This window comes from Rhipicephalus sanguineus, chromosome 3 (assembly GCF_013339695.2).
Source record: "Rhipicephalus sanguineus isolate Rsan-2018 chromosome 3, BIME_Rsan_1.4, whole genome shotgun sequence".
NCBI classification, from domain to species: Eukaryota; Metazoa; Arthropoda; class Arachnida; order Ixodida; family Ixodidae; genus Rhipicephalus; species Rhipicephalus sanguineus.
In genome coordinates, this window is record NC_051178.1 from 165,192,858 (window position 1) to 165,201,770 (window position 8,913).

Genomic DNA, 8,913 nt, shown 5'->3' on the forward strand with positions numbered 1-8,913 from the left:
TTTTTCTTCGCTTTGCAGCCTGGCGAACTTTATAAGCGCGCGCACGAAAAACGGGGGTGGGGAGCCTACGGCGCGCACTTAGCTCGTTCCTTGGTCGCTGGCTTTTCCGCTTTGTCTCATGCTCCGCAGCACGGCATCCTTCATCTGCAGGCGGCGTCACCCTCTTTCGGTAGCGGCATGCACACGCGTGGCGCATGCGCGCAACTCCCTTTTTTCGGAAGCCGCTGAATTCGGTAACTCGTGGCGCGGTAGGGAGCAATCGCGCGTGATGAAAGAAAAGCTCGCGGATATTATGATCGCTCGTATAAACTATACACAGTAGCACAGCACACAGACGCGTACGCAACGAACAACCACTGGCAACGAGCGAAGAGCGGTATACGGCAGCGCTAGAGCGGTGGCATTCTGACGCACGTATGTTTACGAAATTCGAAGCCGAAGAAGAAGAAGAAGCAACAACAGCAATAAAATATAAAATGCTCCTTTCCCGCACGACGAAGTTCGGAGAATGTGATTCGAAGACGCCGCACCACCGCGGGACGGCGTCTATCTCGAGCGCATGTTCTGGCTCACTTGCTTGCTGCATCCGTCTTCGTTCGAAGCTTGATTTGTAAACTAAGCTATATTATATAGTTAAACGCCCCTACAAAAACGGTTTCCTCCGGCGTCATGTCGACGTCGCCTACACGCCTTGTCGCATCTCTTTAGGTTCCCATATCATAGCTAAGTCGATACATTGGTATCCTTGTATCGCAAGCGATATGTGCATCGCTTTCATCGCTTAAAGTATCTAAGACCTGAAATGCCGACTGAAATTATCCTGAAATGCCGACTGGACCACGTCATTGCGGCTGAAGGCGGAACGCCAGTTTAGGCTTCGCGCAAAAAATAAAAAAATAAAAAAGATTCTGTACTCTACTGGTTAGAGCTTAGAGAAGGTTTAACCCACCAGGTGTGTGAAGTTAAAACTCCGCCTTAAGCCGTGCATGCGTGACTCACTGCATAAATTACCAGAGTTATAACGATATATAAAATTCATGTATGCCTCGTGCACACCACGTGCTATAAGTCTCCCGGATGTGTGGTTTAACGGATATTAAAGTTTAGAAAGATACAGATTTTTTGTATTGAAATGATTAATAGGAGATGTTTTCCGTTTTTCCGGCTACTCCTTGTCGCTTAGGAAAAGAAACAAAATATATAGAGAAACAAAAAAAAAACTACACAAAATATCACACCCAGTAGGACACCAGATGTGCAAATTCAATCCAATAAAAAAGTACACGAGTCAAAAAGATTAGAGCCTGAGTTCCGGTAAGAAAAAACAGTTCACAGGTACATGTACCTTGCATGGCCTATAATACGCAGTAAAACACGGAACATAAAACACATGATCACAACATACGACAATTTTCAAAACGTAATAACACTTATACGTCACTTATTTCGCTCTCAGGATACGGTGAAACATATTATTTCCATAAATTATTCGAATCTTCTAAAAACTTTTCCAAGGCGACGAGCGCTCTTTTCTTAAAGCCCGCTGTTGGCCATAAGAATTAAGGTGAATAGTCTTCTATCTAAATATAACAAGCGAATTCGCAATACGATTTGTGGTGAACTTTATTTTGTGCACTCGAGGAGGAGATGATGTACATGCGTCTCTATACAAAGTGTCCCGTAAATGCCGTCCTAAGCCGCAGGCGGTGCACTAATGTTTCAAACTTTCTCTTTTCGCTCAGATTTTATGGAATTGATAAATTTATACCTGGGTCTATAAAGAACTCCGTAGTCAAAGATTGTTGATCAAAGCAGTTGTTATTGCTGAACCGACGGGATATCTGTTTCAGGAACAGATGGATTTCACTGCGTCAAAGAGGAAGATTAATTGTCTACCTTATTGTGCGCCCCATTCGCAGCTGCGTCCGCTAGCTGCATACAGTGTTACTAGGAATATTTCAGTCTCCCGGCACATATTCACTGAAATGCAATTATGTTATTCATTATCATTGCTTTTGTGTGTTCTTTGAGCGTCTCGCACAACAACACGTTATTTAAATGTTTTTCGTTGCTTTGTAGCGATGCGAGAGCACCTTGCGAATCGGTAAAAATAACTTACTTTTCTTTCGCGTTTTCTGCTAATGTTACGAAGGACAAGTAACGCACATAGAATCGCTAATTTTTCTACCACGGTGAAGCACATCATTTGTGATATAGTACCACATGTTCGCTCTAGCGTCAAAGATGGTATGACGAAACAGAAAAACATTAAAGGCGTTACTAATCCTCGTCTTAAGTGTCTGGTAATGGCGCTGGCACGTGGGTCATTCCACGCCAAATGTCCCAGCCATTTTGGCGACCATCTCAAATGTAGTCGAGAAAAATCGTGCTGATTTACAGCATTGAAAACAGTGAGTTGCTAGAATATTCCGGATAGAAAAAAAATTTGGTCACGTGGCAGCCTTCCGAATTTCGCGAAGTGTCGTCTGAGTGATGTTGCTCACAAAATTTATCCTGAGAGTATCGTTTCTCGTTTCGATACTAAATTTGGTTTACGCATTCAGAAAAGGCGTTTGTGTAAGGTGTTTAACTGTCAAAAATGTTACTGCAATTTTTCTGCTACATACTCCTTCCAGAAATTTGGCCAGAATGTTCTATCTTTGCATCCCCCCCCCCCCCCCCCCCTGTAAAATTATGCTATGTATGAATGTCTAAGTAATCGATACTTACTTTACGGAAGGTATATTTTGAGTAAAAAATATCTGCCAATTGCCGACGTTTGCTTATTTTTCGAGAAGAAGTCACAAATTTCAGAAAATCTTCATTTCGGTCCGCATTGAGATGAGATTTACACCACGTGGTGCTCCAATTAAAAATAAGCTCCTATACGCATACCTCAGTCGAAAGCAAAGAGTTCTTATATGGTAAATTTTGTCATTACTTTTTTGTTTCAAGCGAGAAAATAATTTTTTTGAATTTCCCCATTCACGGTAATGGCGAACTTCGATGCGGAAGCTGCCGAATGAACAAATGGGGAGATATCCGTCTATGATATTGTGATGATTGTGATCGTGTGTCGTACTCTTTCATCTCTCCCTATTTCCTTGTTTGTCTCTCCCATCGGCATTGTACAGTATAGGCTAGAAAGGCGCATTTCTAATTCTGGTTAATGCTCCTGAATAGCCATTTTCTTATGTCTCTCTCTCTCTCTGTCTCTCTTCCTAGAAGCTTCACAATTACCCGCTGAAAGCACGACGTTAATACAAGATAGTGATATCTTGAGTTTGCAAAACCACGATATGAAACACGCCGTAGCGGAGAACTCCGGAAATTTCGTCCACCTGCAGGGGTTCTTTAACGTGCACCTAAATATAATTACACGAGCCTCTATAGCATTCCGCCTCCATCGAAATGCGACCGCCGCGGTCGGGTTCGAACCCGCGACTTTCGGGTCAGCAGCCGAGCACCGTAACCCCTGTACCACCGTGGCGGCGACCCAAGCACGATGTTTTCTAATGGGCAGTGTACCACATCGCTATATAAAGATACGACGCATAAAAATTTTCGCAACGTTCTTGAAGTGGCACACCAAGCAGTGAGATCTGCGCTACGGATACATGGAGGGCGTCTGACAGGCGAGCTTCCGTGAGGGCAGCGTCGGGACGCATCAGGCGACCGCTCAGTCGGCGCGCATGGATCGAGGCTTTTAATCTGCGCTCGCCGAGCGGAATAATCAGCTTAAGCCTGATTGGGATCGGTTTTGCGCTCCGCGGCTTTTTTATATCTTCCTTTTCTTTTCTTAATTCTACCATTTCCGCGTTATTTTATACGAGCTGCGTGGCCAGAAAGACAGGGACGACCAGTATATATGTCTTTCTGCATATGCCATATATATAGTCGCGACTCTCTATGCGCATAGAGTCGTCTGGGTATGCGCGCTTCGGCTCCGGTGCCTGCCTCTTACGATCACCAGTGAGCGTACGAGAATCCTGCCGTCTTCTTTATTTCCATTTTATATTTCGGTCGCCGTATTCTCGTTCTTTCGGTGATATTTCTATATATGGGCTACAGCTTCGGCTCGCCGTAGTCTAGCCATCGGAGCTTAGCGGGAATGTTAAACTACCGAACCTCTCGGCCGGGTCGTTTTGGTTTACACCAGTAGCAATAGCCAGGTTTTTTTTTTTTTTGTACAGTTCAATTACCGTTATGTATTCTCGTGCTTGCGTTTGTATATCTGCCTGTATATACCATGCAAAATTTTAAAATTTCAGGGGGGGGGGGGTGCAACCCCCCTTCTCTTTTTTTTGTTACGCCTAATGGTGTACACTTACCCTAGATGAGTGGTGAATAAAGCTAAATGCAGATAGGCAGTGCGTGTACGGTCCGAGATGACGGACGTACAATAAAAACAAGAAGGCAACAATGAATTCTTCAATACGTGGATTATCCGCCACTTGGGCATTGTACAGTATAGACTGACGCTGTGGAACAATACCACTCAATAACAAATGAACTTAATTTAAAAATATTAAATCTTTCGACATCACATCTGAGTCGTGTTGATGGAGTGAGCAAAGCCGCGGGCGGCCAAGCAAAGAACGGTCCAGTGCATATTCCGCATCAATCTACCAGCACGAGTTCAAGCTGTAAAATGTTTCGGTCACGTTTCCAAAAGAAAATGCTTTTGGATACGTGGCGAGGGCTCGGGGAGAACTGTTGCATGTGGCCTCATGTTGCAAATTGCCTATATCGCTGAACGCGACTTTAAACCGTAATTGCATGTGAATGGGATAATCGAAAATGCCACGCATTAAGGGCGCTCTGCACTTACTGACATTAGAAATCTAATATCTGACGAACTGCTCGCGTCATTTCTTAATACTACAGGCACGGACTGCGACTCGGGAATGTTTACAAACTCTTCTCACTTCGGCATCATGTAAATAAAAAAATCATTGCGAAAATGACTACAATTTATGCTTCAAACCCCGCAACTGTGATTTTGAGCACACTCATACTCATTTTTAATGCCTCCACGTGGCTGTTACTTCTAATCTTTTTGAGAAAGGTCACGCAGAAGGCGTTAAGAGTCATTTTTTCAACCACGTAAGAAACTCCTCGTCCTCCACGAAATGATCGATAAAGTCAGCAATTTATGCTTGAATCTCAGAAATTCTGATTGTGAAAGGTTCATGCGGTACATATTTACATTTTTGCCAAAAGGCTTCTGCATTTAGTCACTTAAGTAAAAACGTCGAAGTCGTTTTCGCACACGCGTGGCTACTTTCCGCTACTTTTGCAGCCCTTGACTAAAGTTGGCTACTTTTTGGCTAGTTTCTCCAAGTTTTTGGCTATTTTTTGTCTTTTGAGGCAACCCTGCCTTCGCTGCCTCCATATAAGTACACTCCGAATGAATTCCCGATGCTTTCCGTAATGATATCATGCGCTGCAAGAATTGATAGCAACGTAACTGAGTGTGCTTGCGTATAAGTTCTCCTGCGAGACTGCCGCTTGTACGCCATGCTTTATAGATTATTTCCTAACACTCCCTTCAGGTACGCGTTGTGCTACAGATTTTTCTCGCATCGTAATATATATATATACATAGTCACAGCTGTATCCGCATTGCCCTTGGCCTACACACAGCCGAACATATATGTTAATGCGTGATGCATTAGAATTACAGCACAACAGTTGGGTCGCTTGCTGTCGAGGTTGTGACTCAACAACGCTGGCAACGAATTGAATGTATGGACTAACGAGAGAATGGTGCTTCCGGCATGCTAAAGACACTCGATTGTGACAAAGCCACACCGGCAGTGCAACAGCGCTCATCCCATTGTCGGTGTCCTTTGTGTTTTCCGTATACTTCTCCAAGGAGTCACGCTGTTATGCCCTAAATGCTTGGAAAATGAGATCCGTATCTTATATATATATATATATATATATATATATATATATGTGTGTGTGTGTGTGTGTGTGTGTGTGTGTGTGTGTGTGTGTGTGTGTGTGTGTGTGTGTGTGTGTGTGTGTGTGTGTGTGGTGTGTTGTGTGGTGTGTGTGTGTGTGTGTGTGTGTGTGTGTGTGTGTGTGTGTGTGTGTGTGTGTGTGTGTGCGGCATGGCTCGTAATTGTATTTCAGGTTATGCCCTTAAGCTAGAGCTGTGCACGGGCCGTATTTCCGAGCCCGAGCCCGGCCCGGGCCCGCTGACTTTGTCGAAGGCCTGCCCGAGCCCGCCCGGCCCGGCCCGACGTACGAAAACACAATCCCGGGCCCGGCCCGGCCCGGCTTTTTGAAGGTTCGCTGTGAAAACAAAACATCGTTTTCCGGTAATTTGGCATTTTATTGAGCATATAAAATATGATCAAACGACACACGACGAACAGTTTCTATTGCACAGATTACCAATTGTCGTGCAAAAGCAGCAAGCAGTCCACCGATTCCGGCTTCAACGATGTGCGGCGCTTTTGCATTATGTAGCCGCCGAACTGAAGTTACGTGCGCTGCTTGCACTCGTCGCCGGAATTGCTAATATCTTTTTTGCCAGCCTGGCAAGCTTGGCATATCTCTGCTGCTTGTTTTTTCCAGAAGACTAAAACTTCAGATGGACAGGAGGGCGATTCCATACAGAGATAATCGGAGAGCTCATCTTCTGTAACTGCTACATTCTCACCACTGTCGCTCCACTCGCTGAACAAGTGCAATGGAAAGGAAAAGCGGAAAAGGCGCTGTATGCGTGCTGGAAAACAATTCCCGCTCATTCTCTATATTTCGGGCTTGAGTCGGGCTTTGCGCCGGGCCCGAGCCCGGCCCGATAAAACTCCAAGTAGCCCGAGCCCGCCCCGGGCCCGAGGTGAAAATACGTCGGCCCGCCCGAGCCCGGCCCGCGGGCCGGGTCGGGCTTTCGGGCTACCCGGAGCCCGTGCACACCTCTACCTTAAGCCCCATAACTTAATTTAACATGGATTTTTTTCCACGTTCATGTCACACAAATGGGCATTGGAATTTCGCGCGGGAATACACTAGCTGTTTTGAGTGCTTTTAATATTTAGTAAAAAAAGAAAAAGAAATTTGGTGAGCAAGAACTTCAAATAGGCAGGCGTGCTAGCAGTGCATGTCGCTTTAGACAAGAATCGCTTTCTGTATGTACTTAAAAACAGCTCTTACTAACAAAAACATGGCAGAAATTTAACTCTTATAAACATAGTTGCCACGAGCAAAAGGTATCTTCGGCTTGGTTTTGCAAAAACCATGCACACAGGTGGCTTCGATGTTGACACGCTTTCGCGCTCGGTAAGCTTCTCTATATACCGTTCTAGTCTGGCCTCCCTTTTCCCCGGTGTTTCAGCAGGTGACTTTGCCTTTGCTTGAGATTGCGAAGCCTGCCGGGTATCATCTATATCTACTGGATAATTGGATTCAACCTGTCGATTGCGCTGAAGCGCTCCCACAGACGCGCCCAATCGACGCGCCATCCATGGCGAGGTTGACCGATCAAGCGCCGGCGAAGCTGCCGTTAAACCTTCGCCTAGTCACGTGGTACCGCTGTGGCGAGGCTCCTAGCGAGCGCAGCTGCAATGCCTCTCCGCAGCGGATCACGTGGAGTGAATTGCAGCGAGAAAGACGCAGGGACGAAAGAGCAGCGTATAGCTGCGGCTGCAGCTTATCCCATATTTTATCCCAGTTCCTCTGCAAGTGCCATGCGCCTCTTTTCCCAAAGCCGGCCTGACGCGCCTTGCGTTGCGCTTGCGCCCCGCCGGCTCAAGCTCATTGCGACGCGATGAATGACCTTGCGAGACACGCAGTTGTAGAGCTTTCGCACTAAAACCATTCGTAAACCGGTATAAATAGGTCCGCTATGTGCTACATGGATATTAACGCGATAGCGTTAAAGAGCTCGTTTCGCGAAGATTCTGGTGTCAGCGTCGGCGTCGTTGGTTGTGAGCAAAAAAAAAAAAAAAAATCTGCGTTGTCCGTGAGCGAAACTTCGAGATAGATGCAAATAAATAGTAAAGAAGTCTTCGGTTTGAGTGGGAACTGAACCCAGGACTTCTGCGTGGCAAGCAAGTGCACTTCGGAAAAAAACTCCATATGAATGTTATGTAGCGCGAGGACTGTCATTATCACATGTAACGTTGCGTCGCAAAGGCGTAGAGTCACATCCGGCGTCGAAACATGTGAACTGCGCAACGAGCGGTTGGTTTAAAGGTCCACCAACACAAAACACACAGGCATAACTAATTGTCATTATCAAAAACAGCATCAACAACGTGTGCAGCTGAGCAGGTGCCTGTGTTGCCTTGCGGACGCGTAGTGGGTACTTCGCCAACTCGCTAAAGGAAGAATTATGTCGTAGTGGGCACTTCGCAACTGTACTTGCAGTAGGCATTTTAGGATAGTTTGAAGGGGCCAATTTACAAGCGCACAGACGTTCCTTTCCTTGTGGCACGGTTTAGGTGTCCACCGAGTAGCGACGCGAGGCTAGCTAATTAGAAGGCGATGTGAACAGGGTTCAATTACGCTATCGCGTTCTACTCTTGAAGGCGAAGTTCAAGCGTCCTCCAAGATTTTTTTTTTGTTGCTGTATAATAAAACTAAGGTTTTCTAAAAAGAACAGATAGTTGACTTAAAAATCTGCGTGTTGTCCGCATGTCCACACAAGCACTGTCAGGGAAGAGCACGAAACATACATATAATACATGACATATATTTTACGACAACTTTGTCGTACAAATTCTTGGCTTTACGGAACTTCTTGGCCTAAGGCATTTTCTTGTATAGATGGCCACAACAACATTCGAGTAAGTGTGGCCAGATAACTATAGAAATAAGGTTGATGGTTATTTCAGGCACGTTCAGCAACAATAATAGCAAGCTAGTTAACAAGGCATCCCTTAGTACAAACCTTGAAAA